Source organism: Somniosus microcephalus, unplaced genomic scaffold (assembly GCF_052327205.1).
Source record: "Somniosus microcephalus isolate GS21.2 unplaced genomic scaffold, FLI_Smic_1.0 unresolved_chr2, whole genome shotgun sequence".
Taxonomy (NCBI): Eukaryota; Metazoa; Chordata; class Chondrichthyes; order Squaliformes; family Somniosidae; genus Somniosus; species Somniosus microcephalus.
Genome location: NW_028225180.1, coordinates 8,598,515 through 8,610,396, shown reverse-complemented (window position 1 = coordinate 8,610,396; position 11,882 = coordinate 8,598,515).

Below are 11,882 nucleotides of genomic sequence, written 5' to 3'. Positions count from 1 at the left end.
GGGGGAGAAGGAGAGAGACTGGGGGAGAAGGAGAGAGACGGGGGGACAGAGAGACAGACGGGGGAGAGAGAGAGAGACGGGAGAGAGAGAGAGAGAGAGAGAGACGGAGAGAGGAGAGACTGGGGGAGAAGGAGAGAGAGACTGGGGGAGAAGGAGAGAGAGACTGGAGGGAGACGGAGAGAGAGACTGGGGGAGAAGGAGAGAGAGACTGGGGGAGAAGGAGAGAGAGACTGGGGGAGAAGGAGAGAGAGACTGGGGGAGAAGGAGAGAGAGACTGGGGGGAGAAGGAGAGAGAGACTGGGGGAGAAGGAGAGAGAGACTGGGGGAGAAGGAGAGAGAGACTGGGGGAGAAGGAGAGAGAGACTGGGGGAGGAGGAGGAGAGAGAGACTGGGGGAGAAGGAGAGAGAGACTGGGGGAGAAGGAGAGAGAGGACTGGGGGAGAAGGAGAGAGAGACTGGGGGAGAAGGAGAGAGAGACTGGGGGAGAAGGAGAGAGAGACTGGGGAGAAGGAGAGAGAGACTGGGGGAGAAGGAGAGAGAGACTGGGGGAGAAGGAGGAGAGAGAGACTGGGGGAGAAGGAGAGAGAGACTGGGGGAGAAGGAGAGAGAGACTGGGGGAGAAGGAGAGAGAGACTGGGGAGGAGAGAGAGAGAGACTGGGGGAGAGAGAGAGAGAGACTGGGGGAGAGAGAGAGAGAGGGACTGGGGGGGAGAGAGAGAGAGAGAGACGGGGGGAGAGAGAGAGAGAGACGGGGGGAGAGAGAGAGAGAGAGAGACGGGGGGAGAGAGAGAGAGAGAGAGAGACTGGGGGGAGAGAGAGAGAGAGAGAGAGAGAGACTGGGGGGAGAGAGAGAGAGAGAGAGAGAGACTGGGGGAGAGAGAGAGAGAGAGAGAGAGACTGGGGAGAGAGAGAGAGAGAGAGACTGGGGGAGAGAGAGAGACTGGGGGAGAGAGAGAGACTGTGGGAGAGAGAGAGACTGAGGAGACTGGAGAGAGAGAGACTGGGGGAGAGAGAGAGAGACTGGGGGAGAGAGAGAGAGACTGGAGGAGAGAGAGAGAGACTGGGGGAGAGAGAGAGAGAGACTGGGGGAGAGAGAGAGACTGGGGGGGAGAGAGAGAGAGAGAGACTGGGGGGAGAGGAGAGAGAGAGAGAGACTGGGGGAGAGAGAGAGAGAGAGACTGGGGGGGAGAGGGGGAGAGAGAGAGAGAGACTGGGGGGGAGAGAGAGAGAGAGAGAGACTGGGGGGAGAGAGAGAGAGAGAGACTGGGGGAGAGAGAGAGAGAGAGACTGGGGGAGAGAGAGAGAGAGAGAGAGAGACTGGGGGAGAGAGATAGAGAGAGAGAGAGACTGGGGAGAGAGATAGAGAGAGAGAGAGACTGGGGGAGATAGAGAGAGAGAGAGACTGGGGGAGATAGAGAGAGAGAGAGACTGGGGGAGAGAGAGAGAGAGGACTGGGGAGAGAGAGAGACTGGGGAGAGAGAGAGGACTGTGGGAGAGAGAGAGAGACTGGGGGAGAGAGAGAGAGAGAGAGAGAGACTGGGGGAGAGAGAGAGACTGGGGGAGAGAGAGAGACTGGGGGAGAGAGAGAGAGACTGGGGAGAGAGAGAGAGAGAGAGACTGGGGGAGAGAGAGAGAGAGAGAGACTGGGGGAGAGAGAGAGAGAGAGACTTGGGGAGAGAGAGAGAGAGAGAGAGAGACTGGGGGAGAGAGAGAGAGACTGGGGGAGAGAGAGAGAGACTGGGGGGAGAGAGAGAGACTGGGGGAGAGAGAGAGACTGGGGGAGAGAGAGAGAGACTGGGGGAGAGAGAGAGAGACTGGGGGGAGAGAGAGAGATGGGGGAGAGAGAGAGAGAGAGACGGGGGGGAGAGAGAGAGACTGGGGGGGAGAGAGAGACTGGGGGGGAGAGAGACTGGGGGGGGAGAGAGAGAGACTGGGGGTGAGAGAGAGAGACTGGGGGAGAGAGAGAGTCTGGGGGAGAGAGAGAGACTGGGGGAGAGAGAGAGACTGGGGGAGAGAGAGAGACTGGGGAGAGAGAGAGAGAGACTGGGGGGAGAGAGAGAGAGAGACTGGGGGAGAGAGAGAGAGACTGGGGGAGAGAGAGAGAGAGACTGGGGTGGTGGGGAGAGAGAGAGAGAGACTGGGAGAGAGAGAGAGAGAGACTGGGAGAGAGAGAGAGAGAGAGACTGGGGGAGAGAGTGAGAGAGAGACTGGGGGAGAGAGAGAGAGACTGGGGGAGAGAGAGAGACTGGGGGGGGAGAGAGAGAGAGAGAGAGACTGGGGGGGGAGAGAGAGAGAGAGCGAGAGAGAGACTGGGGGGGGAGAGAGAGAGAGAGAGAGAGAGAGAGAGAGAGAGACCTGGGAGAGAGAGAGAGAGAGACTTGGGGGAGAGAGAGAGAGAGAGAGACTGGGGGGGGGGGGGAGAGAGAGAGAGAGAGAGAGAGAGAGAGAGACCTGGGAGAGAGACTTGGGGGAGAGAGAGAGAGAGAGAGAGAGACTGGGGGGGAGAGAGAGAGAGACTGGGGGGAAGGAAGAGAGATACTGGTGGGAATGGGGAGATAGACAGTGGTGGGGGGAATGTGGAGGGAAATACTGTGGAAAGAGACACGGGTGAATGGGGAGGGAGACACGGGGGAGAGAAACACTGCGGGGTATGGTGGGAATGGCGAGAGACACTGGAGGGACTGGAAGTCAAAGGGAGAGAGACACGCGGGGGAAAGGGGAGGGACACACTGGGGGATAAAATGGGAGGGACGGGTCGAACGGAGAGAGAGAAGGGAATGCGGGGAAGGGGTCAGAGACACGGGAAATGGGAGAGAGACACTGGGGAAAGACTGAGGGATGGGGCAAGTGGAGAGAGAATCACGGGGAAAGGGGAATGACACTGGGAAAGAATTGGAGGGACTGGGGGAAGGAGAGAGACGGGGGAGGATGGGAGGGACTGAGGGAGGGGACGGGGAAACAGGAGAAATGAGTGGTGGGGGAAATGGGGAAAAGGAGGAGGAAATGGGAAATGAGTGGTTTGGGGAAAAGGAGGAGGAAATGGGAAAGGAGTGGTGGGAATGTGGGGGAAATGGGGAAAAGGAGGTGGAAATAGGGGTAAGGGAAAAGGAGTGTTAATGGGGAGTGGGAAATAGGGGTTTGGGGAGGGGGTAATTGGGATAAGGATGGGAGAGGAGGGGGAAATTGTGAAAAGGAGGAGGGGAACTGGGGAAAAGGAGGGGAGGGGTAAAGGAGGGGAGGGGAAATGGGGAAAAGGAGGGGAGGGGGAAATGTAGGAATGGGGAGGGGAAAAGGAGTGAGAGAAATAGGTGAAAAAGGGAGAGCGGAAGGGAAATCAGGAGGGAAAAATTGTGCTGGGGTAAGAAGGGGAAAGGAGTGGCGAATGGGGAGGGGAAAAGCGGGAGGAAAATGTGAGTGGGAAATTGGGCTCGAGGGGGAATGGGCAGGAGATGGGAAAGTGGACAAGGGAGGGAGGAGTGGGAGGGAGGGGGTAGAGGGAAAGAGGGAGGTAGGAGGGGAGAAAGCCAGGGGGAGAGGGGAGAGTGATTAGAGGGGCAGGGGAAGCTTACAGGGGCCAGAGAAGGTCTGAGGGAGGGGAGGGGATGGGGGAGGGAAGGGAATGGATGGGTTAGGTCGGAAAAGAGGAGAGTGCACTGAGGGGGGGCAGGGAGAGGGCTAGATGGGTAGGGAGAGGGTATGAGGTACAGGGAGTTAGTATGAGGGGTGGGGGGAGCATATGAGGGGCGTAAAGAGGGCATGAGGATTAGAGGGAGGGGATGGATTAGGGGCGGGGAAGGGGAGAGTTGGGAGACGGTGCAGCATGAGGGAAGAGGGGGAGTTTAATGGGGAGAGGAGGGGTAGGGGAATGCAGTGAGGGAAAGGGAGACAAAGAAAGGGGTTAATGGGGAGGGGAGAGGAGGAATAGATGCATGCAGCGAGGGTGAGGGAAGGATTGGCGAGGGGACAAAGGTCCCATACGTGGAATGTTCTTTTCACAGATGCTCCCTCACCTGGGTGTTGCCGGCTTTTCCTGTTTCTGTTTCAGATTTCCAGCACGTGCAGCCTTCTGCTCTTTATTGATATTGTTCATGTTGCAGCTTTCTACCTTTCACAGGTTCAACTTCTTTTACATCCCAGGCATCCCAACTCCTCCTTTATCCACCCTGTCTTTTCTAACAGGCTCCTGACTTTAGCTACGTTTCTGACATTGCCAACACATCATAGCTCCCTGTTTCGTCATCTTGCATCGAATGCTTCTGGTGTTCCTGTGTATAACCTTGTAGATTTGCTTCCTCTCACATCTCCCAGTGTCTGCCAGTTCCTGGTCGAGCGGAACAGGCTCGAGGGGCTGAATGGCCTCCTCCTGTTCCTGTGTCTCTGGCCCCTTTAGGTACATGTGTCCATACCTATCTGCTGATTGCCTTCTACCATCATTCAGGATCCTCTCTCCTTCCCTTCCCGCCTCGCCACCGCCTGTAGTTTAAATGATTTTCATTTGCTGTCCCAATGTTTCATGCCTCTCTGCCTCTGCCTGGTTTAAGTGTAGCCTGTGCCTCCTGTCCACACCATGCTGCCGGCCACTCCTTTACCCGCTTCGGTGTCAGGAGGTTGTGGGTTCAAGTCCCACTCCAGAGACTTGAGCACGTAAATCTAGGCTGACACTCTAGTGCAGTACTGAGGGAGCGCTGCACTGTCGGAGGGGCAGTACTGAGGGAGAGCTGCACTGTCGGAGGGGCAGTACTGAGGGAGAGCTGCACTGTCGGAGGGGCAGTACTGAGGGAGCGCTGCACTGTCGGAGGGGCAGTACTGAGGGAGCGCTGCACTGTCGGAGGGGCAGTACTGAGGGAGCGCTGCACTGTCGGAGGGGCAGTACTGAGGGAGTGCTGCACTGTCGGAGGGACAGTACTGAGGGAGCGCTGCACTGTCGGAGGGGCAGTACTGAGGGAGCGCTGCACTGTCGGAGGGTCAGTACTGAGGGAGTGCTGCACTGTCGGAGGGTCAGTACTGAGGGAGCGCTGCACTGTCGGAGGGTCAGTACTGAGCGAGCGCTGCACTGTCGGAGGGGCAGTACTGAGGGAGCGCTGCACTGTCGGAGGGGCAGTACTGAGGGAGCGCTGCACTGTCGGAGGGTCAGTACTGAGGGAGCGCTGCACTGTCGGAGGGGCAATACTGAGCGAGCGCTGCACTGTCGGAGGGTCAGTACTGAGAGAGCGCTGCACTGTCGGAGGGTCAGTACTGAGAGAGCGCTGCACTGTCGGAGATGCCGTCTTTCGGATGAGACGTTAAATGGCGGCCCCATCTCCCCTCTTGGGTGGATGTAAAAAATCTCTCAGCCACTATTGGAAGAAGGGATGGGGAGTTTTCCCCGGTGTCCTGGCCCAATATTTATCCCTCAACCAACATCACTAAAACAGATTATCTGGTCATTATCACATTGCTGCCATGTTTCCTACATTACAACAGTGACTATACTTCAAAAAGTACTTCATTGGCTGTAAAGCGCTTTGAGATGTCCTGAGGTTGTGAAAGGCGCTGTAGAAATATAACTCCTTCGTTTCTTCTTTCCGATTTATTTGCTTCGAACATTACTTTGCATTCTCTTCTGACTTACGTGCCAATCCGCACTGATGTAGCTTTTAAAGCCCCATGTATTATTCCTCTCTGCGTCATTTACCCCTATATGGACCACTACTGTGCTCCATCTGTATCCATTCTAACCTTTCGTCTGTTTAAAAATAGTATATGGGATCCTTGGCTTTATTAATAAAGGCATAAAGTACAAAAACAAGGAAGTTCTTGCTAATACAATAGCAAAATACTGCGGATGCTGGAAATCCAAAATAACAGAAAATGCTGGAAAATCTCAGAATACCTCTTAATGTCTCTTCGCTTCTCTTTTGTCCTTTCATCCCCATTTCCCAGCCCCCAAACTGGCCTTTTAATCTGTTTCATTTCCTGTGTTTTCTCTCAGTCCTGACGAAGGGTTTCGACCTGAAACGTAGGCCCCGATTTTCTCCCAGCCGTCGGGTGGGTTTTCAGGCGGGCGGGGCTGAAAAATCGCAGAAATAGGTGGTTGCGACCCCCCCCCCCCCCCCGCCTGATTCCCCGCCCTGTCCGACTTTCGGACTGCCGTATCTCTCCAACCCGAATCAGTCCCGCCTGCCGCTGGCGGGACTGGCCGTCGGGACCCTAATGAGCAATTATTGGCATGTTTAATGCCATTTTAAGGGGCCCTTGCTATTTTCAAGGGTTACCCACACTAAACACGCCTGCGGGGAGCCCCGCTGATGAAACCTGGCGTGAAGCATCCCGGCTTGCTTGCTCTCAGCTGTAGGTCATTCGGGAAAGCTGGGATTTAATCGGAGAGCATTTGTATTTTGAAGGACCTTGTTGTTGCAGGTTTGGGGCTACTTGTTCAAGGCTTAGGCACAGCTGTGGAAGGTTGGAGCCTCACACACTTCTCCAATGTGAGCTCCTGGGAAGCCCCTCTCGCCACCCTCACTCAGCGCTTCCTCAGCGGAGGCATCTACCAGAAGCATGGGATGCCTTTTTTTCCTTCCCTCCTTGCCATTAGAGGATCTCCAGCAGCAGAGGCGGCAGCAGCAGAACCAGGAACAGCAGGATGAGCACCAGGAGCACCAGGCTGCTGCTCACTCACCTGAAGCTGCACAGGCCAGAAGGGGCCAGCGCTTGGAAGTGGCTTGAGAGCACCTTGCTGTGCTTTAGGGGGCCATGGGGACCCGTATCTGCACTGGCAGTCCTACTCAGAAGGACTTCCATGAAGGTCTGGTTTCTCTGTTCAATAGATGGCCAACGCTCCTCAAGAGATGTCATTCTCTTATGAGCACTCACCATGTTTTCCATACCCTGGGGACTTATCTCCTCCACGGAGGTTGCTAACCTTTCCATGGTGATGCGTTGATGCGCCAATGACTCCACAAAGGCTCTGCTCATGTTCGCTATGGACTCCTCCATTCGCTCCACACTCGCAGCGACCCTGGAGACAAAACCTGCCAGAGACTCCTGCATCTGTGCATGGAGATCCATCACCTCTTCTCTTGCAGATGGACCCAGAGGCAGAGGGTCAACATGCAGCGCAGCTGAGCTGGCAGAGTCCTGCGCCCTCCGACGAGGACTCTCCACTGCGGTCCCTGTCTCCAGAATCTGCTGAGGCTCACTTGTGAGCTGTGAAACACCAGGTGACAACACTACTCTATGTCCCGAAGGTCCCCCCGAGGTGTGAGTGTCTGCGCTGGTGCTGGGTGCGCTTACTTCTGCTGACGCTGCGCCCTCAGAGGTTGGAGCTTCCTCTGAGGAGTCTGGCTGCACAGCCTCTTCCTCCTCCACAGTGGGGACGGGGGCTCTGGATGGTCCTGTGGGGGAGTAGAGGAAGGAGTTAGAGATGTGATGCCAAGGTTACATGCACATTGGAGTTGGCAGATGTTCATAAGTCCAAATGATGCAGCTTCAGAATCATAACAGCGACTCATGCTATGTCAATGAGAGAGATGGCAAACTATTCTGTCACCAGCTTGCGGGACTGCCCCCGTCTCTCCTTCCGCGGCCACATCAGCCCCAACAATTTCCAGCACTCCTTCCTCCCAGGGGGTCAGGTGGGCTACTGAGGGTGGGCCTCCTCCAGTCCTGGCTCGCTCTGTTGTTGTGAGTTCTCTTTTCCTGCAATGAGGGAGACAAGTGGAGTTTGAGTGAGAAGGAAGGAGTGAGTGTAGAGATTGCATAGCATAGATACTTAGAGGGAGACAAAGATGGTGTGAGGCTGCAAGACCAAGGGCCCTCCCTGTGTGTTGTCAGCTGTGTTCAAAGCATCAGAGTGAGAGGGAGTGTGAGGGCTGCATGGTGGAATAGTTATGTGAATGTGAGCATAGAGAGAGATGAAATGGGTAAGGGTGCATGGATGTGACTCAAGTGGGATGTGGAGGAAGAGAGTGCTAAAGCTGAGTGCTGGTGGGGAAAGGCAATGGGGATCAGGCTGAGGGTGTTGGAAACTTCATTCTTACTTTTCCTGTATGGTGAAGGTCATGGAATCGTTTCCGACACTGTATCCAGGTTCTTCTGGTGACTCCCAGCGAGTTGACATCTGCTGACACCTGCATCCATGCAGCCTTGGTCTCAGTGGGAGGCCTCTTCCTGCCTGACCTAGGGAAGAGGACCTCCCTGTGGGCCCTAACCCCATCCAATAATGCCTGCAGTGAAGCTTCGTCGAATTTGGAGGCAGCTCGGGGTCTGGCACTGGCCACAGCTGCTGCAGGCTCCTCTGCCATCCTTTATGGTTCGTTTGGAAGCCAACAGAGGAAGCAATGCTTGCTGTGGACCTTGAAAGCACCACGAAGGATGACATCATACTGTGGGGCTTTCTGACTGGAAATGGACAATTAGCAAGGCTGTCCACACGCTGGAACTTAATTGGCCACTTGAGGGAAAATTGCATGCAGCTGGCTGACCCATTTTTTTCCGGGTCGGAACCCGACATTCGGGAAACCCGAAATCTTCCCGCACGATCCAGAAAATCGGGCCCGTTGACTCTATTTCTCTCTCCATGGATGTTGCCTGGCCTGCTGAGTTTTTCCAGCATTTTCTGTTGTTATTTTGAAGTTATTGCTAAAGCTTTTATGAAACATTGGTTAGGCCTGAGCTGGAGTATTGTGTTCAATTCTGGGCACCACACTTTAGGAAGGATGTCAAGACCTTGGAGAGGGTGCAGAAGAGATTTACCAGAATGGTACCAGGGATGAGGGATTTGTGTTAATGTGGAGAGACTAAGAGAAGCTGGGATTGTTCTTCTTGGAGCAGAGAAGGTTAAGAGGAGATTTCATGGAGGTGTTCAAAATTATGAGGGGCTTTGATAGAGTAAATAAAGAGAAACTGTTTCCACTGGCAGAAGGGTCAGAGGCCACAGATTTAAGGTGATTGGCAAAAGAACCAGAGGTGACATGAGGAAACCGTGTTTTACACAGCGAGTTGTGATCTGGAATGCACTGCTTGAATGGATGGTGGAAGCAGATTCAATAACATTTAAAAAGGGAATTGGATAAATACTTGAAGGGAAAACTTTACAGGGCTATGGGGAACATACATAAGAAATAGGAGCAGGAGTAGGCCCTTCGAGCCTGCTCCGCCATTCAGTAAGATCTTGGCTGACCTTTACCTCAACCCCGCTTTCCCTCCCTATTCCCATATCCCTTGATTCCCTCAGCGGCCAAGAATCCGTCAGTCTCAGTCTTGAATATACTCAATGACTGGGCATCAACTGCCCTCTGTGGTAGAGAATTCCAGAGATTCACAACCGTCTGAGTGAAGAAATTTCTCCTCGTCTCAGTCCTAAATCGTCAACCCCTTATCCTGAGACTTTGACCCCCTAGTTCTAGACTCTCCAGCCAGGGGAAACAGCCTCTCAGCATCTACCCTGTCAAGCCCTCTAAGAATTTTATATGATACATTATGGCTTGGTCCCCTCATCTAAGTCATTGATATAGATTATAAATAGCTGCGGCCCAAGCACTGATCCTTGCGGCGCTCCACTAGTTATACCCTGCCAACCCGAAAATGACCCGTTCATTCCTACTCTGTTTTCTGGCCCTCAACGAAGCCTTAATCCAACAACAACAACAACTTGTGTTTATATAGCACCTTAAACCTAGTAAAACGCCCCAAGGCGCTTCACAGGAGTATTAAATAACAAAAAATTGGACGCTGAGCCACATAAGGAGAAATTAGGGCAGGTGACCAAAAGCTTGGTCAAAGAGGTAGGTTTTAAGGAGCGTCTTAAAGGACGAGAGAGAGGCGGAGAGGTTTAGGGATCAAATTCCAGAGAGGGCCTAAGCAGCTGAAGGCATGGCCACCAATGATTGAGCGATTATAATCAGGGATGCTCAAAAGGCTAGAATTAGAGGAGCGCAGATATCTTGGGGGGGGTGGGGGGGGGCGTTGTGAGGGTGGAGGATATTAGAGGTAAGGAGGGGCGAGAGGCCATGGAGGGATTTGAAAACGATGAGAATTTTGAAATTGAGGCGTTGCTTAACCGGGAGCCAATGTAGGTCAGTGAGCACAGGGGTAACGGGTGAACGGGACTTGGTGCAAGTTAGGACACGGGCAGCCGAGTTTTGGATGACTTCAATTTACGTTGGGTGGAATGTGGGAGGCCAGCCAGGAGTGCGTTGGATTAGTTAAGTCTAGAGGTAACAAAGACATGGATGAGGGTTTCAGCAGCAGATGAGCTGAGGCAAGGGCGGAGACAGGCAAAGTTACGGAGGTGGAAATAGATGGTCTCAGTTATGCTGCGGATATGTGGTCGGAAGCTCATTTCAGGGTCAAATATGACACCAAGGTTGTGAACAGTGTGGTTCAGCCTCAGACAGATGCGAGGGATGGATTCGATGGCTAGGCAACGGAATTTGTGGCAAGGACCGAAGACAATGGCTTCGATCTTCCCAATATTTAGTTGGAGGAAATTTCTGCTCATCCAGTACTGGATTTCGGAAAAGCAGTCTGCCAATTTGGCTGTCAGCCGTGGTTCGGATGGTAGCACCCTCGCCTATGAGTCAGATGATTGTAGGTTCAAGTCTCACTCCAGACTGTTGAGCACAAAAATCTAGGCTGACACTCCAGTGCAGTACTGAGGGAGTGTCGGAGGTGCCGTCTTTCGGCTGAGACATTGAACCGTGGCCCTGTTTGCTCTCTCGGGTGAATGTAAAAGATCCCATGGCACTATTTTGAAGAAGAGCAGGGGAGTTATCCCCGGTGTCTGGGCCAATATTTATCCCTCTATCAACATCACTAAAACAGGTCATTATCACATTGCTGTTTGTAGGAACTTGCTGTGGATAAATGTGAAGTTATCCACTTTGGTAGAAAAAACAGAAAGGCAGAGTATTTCCTAAATGGTGAAAGATTGGGGAATGCAGATGCTCAAAGGGACCTGGGTGTCCTTGTACATGAGTCACTGAAAGTGAATGTGCAGGTGCAGCAAGCCATTAGGAAGGCAAATGGTATGCTGGCCTTCATTACAAGAGGATTTGAGTACAGGAGTAAAGAAGTCTTACTCCAATTATACAGGGCCTTGATGAGACCACACCTGGAGTACTGTGTACAATTTTGGTCTCCTTACCTCAGGAAGGATATACTTGCCATAGAGGGATTGCAACGAAGGTTCACGAGATTGATTCCTGGGATGGCGGGACTGTCGTATGAGAAGAGATTGAGTAAACTAGGCCTGTATTTTCTTGAATTCAGAAGAATGAGAGGGGATCTCATTGAAGCTTACAAAATTATTACAGGGCTTGATAGGGTGGATGCTGGGAGAATGTTTCCCTTAGCTGTGGAGTCGAGAACCAGGGGCCACCGCCTCATGATAAAGGGTAGTCAATTCATGACTGAGATGAGAAGAAATTTCTTCACACAGAGGGTGGTGAATCTTTGGAATTCTCTACCCCAGAGGGCTGTGGAGGATCAGTCATTGGGTATATTCAAAATAGAAGTTGATAGATTTCTGACTAGTAAGGGCATCAAGGGATATGGCGATAGGGCCAGTGAATGGAGTTGAGGCAGAAGATCAGCCATGATCTCATTGAATGGCGGAGCAGGCTTGAATGGCCGACTCCTACTCCTATTTCTTATGTGCGCAAATTGGCTGCCGTGTTTCTTGCATTACAACAGTGACTACACTTCAAAAGTAATTCATTGGCTGTAAAGCACTTTGGGACATCCGGTGGTCATGAAAGGCGTGTTATAAATGCAAGTCTTACAATTTAGAGACAATTTAGAGGGGTCGAGAGAAGTGGTGGTGAGGTAGAGCTGGGTGTCGTCAACGTACATGTGGAAACTGACACTTTGTTTTCGGATGATGTCGCCGAGGGGCAGCATGT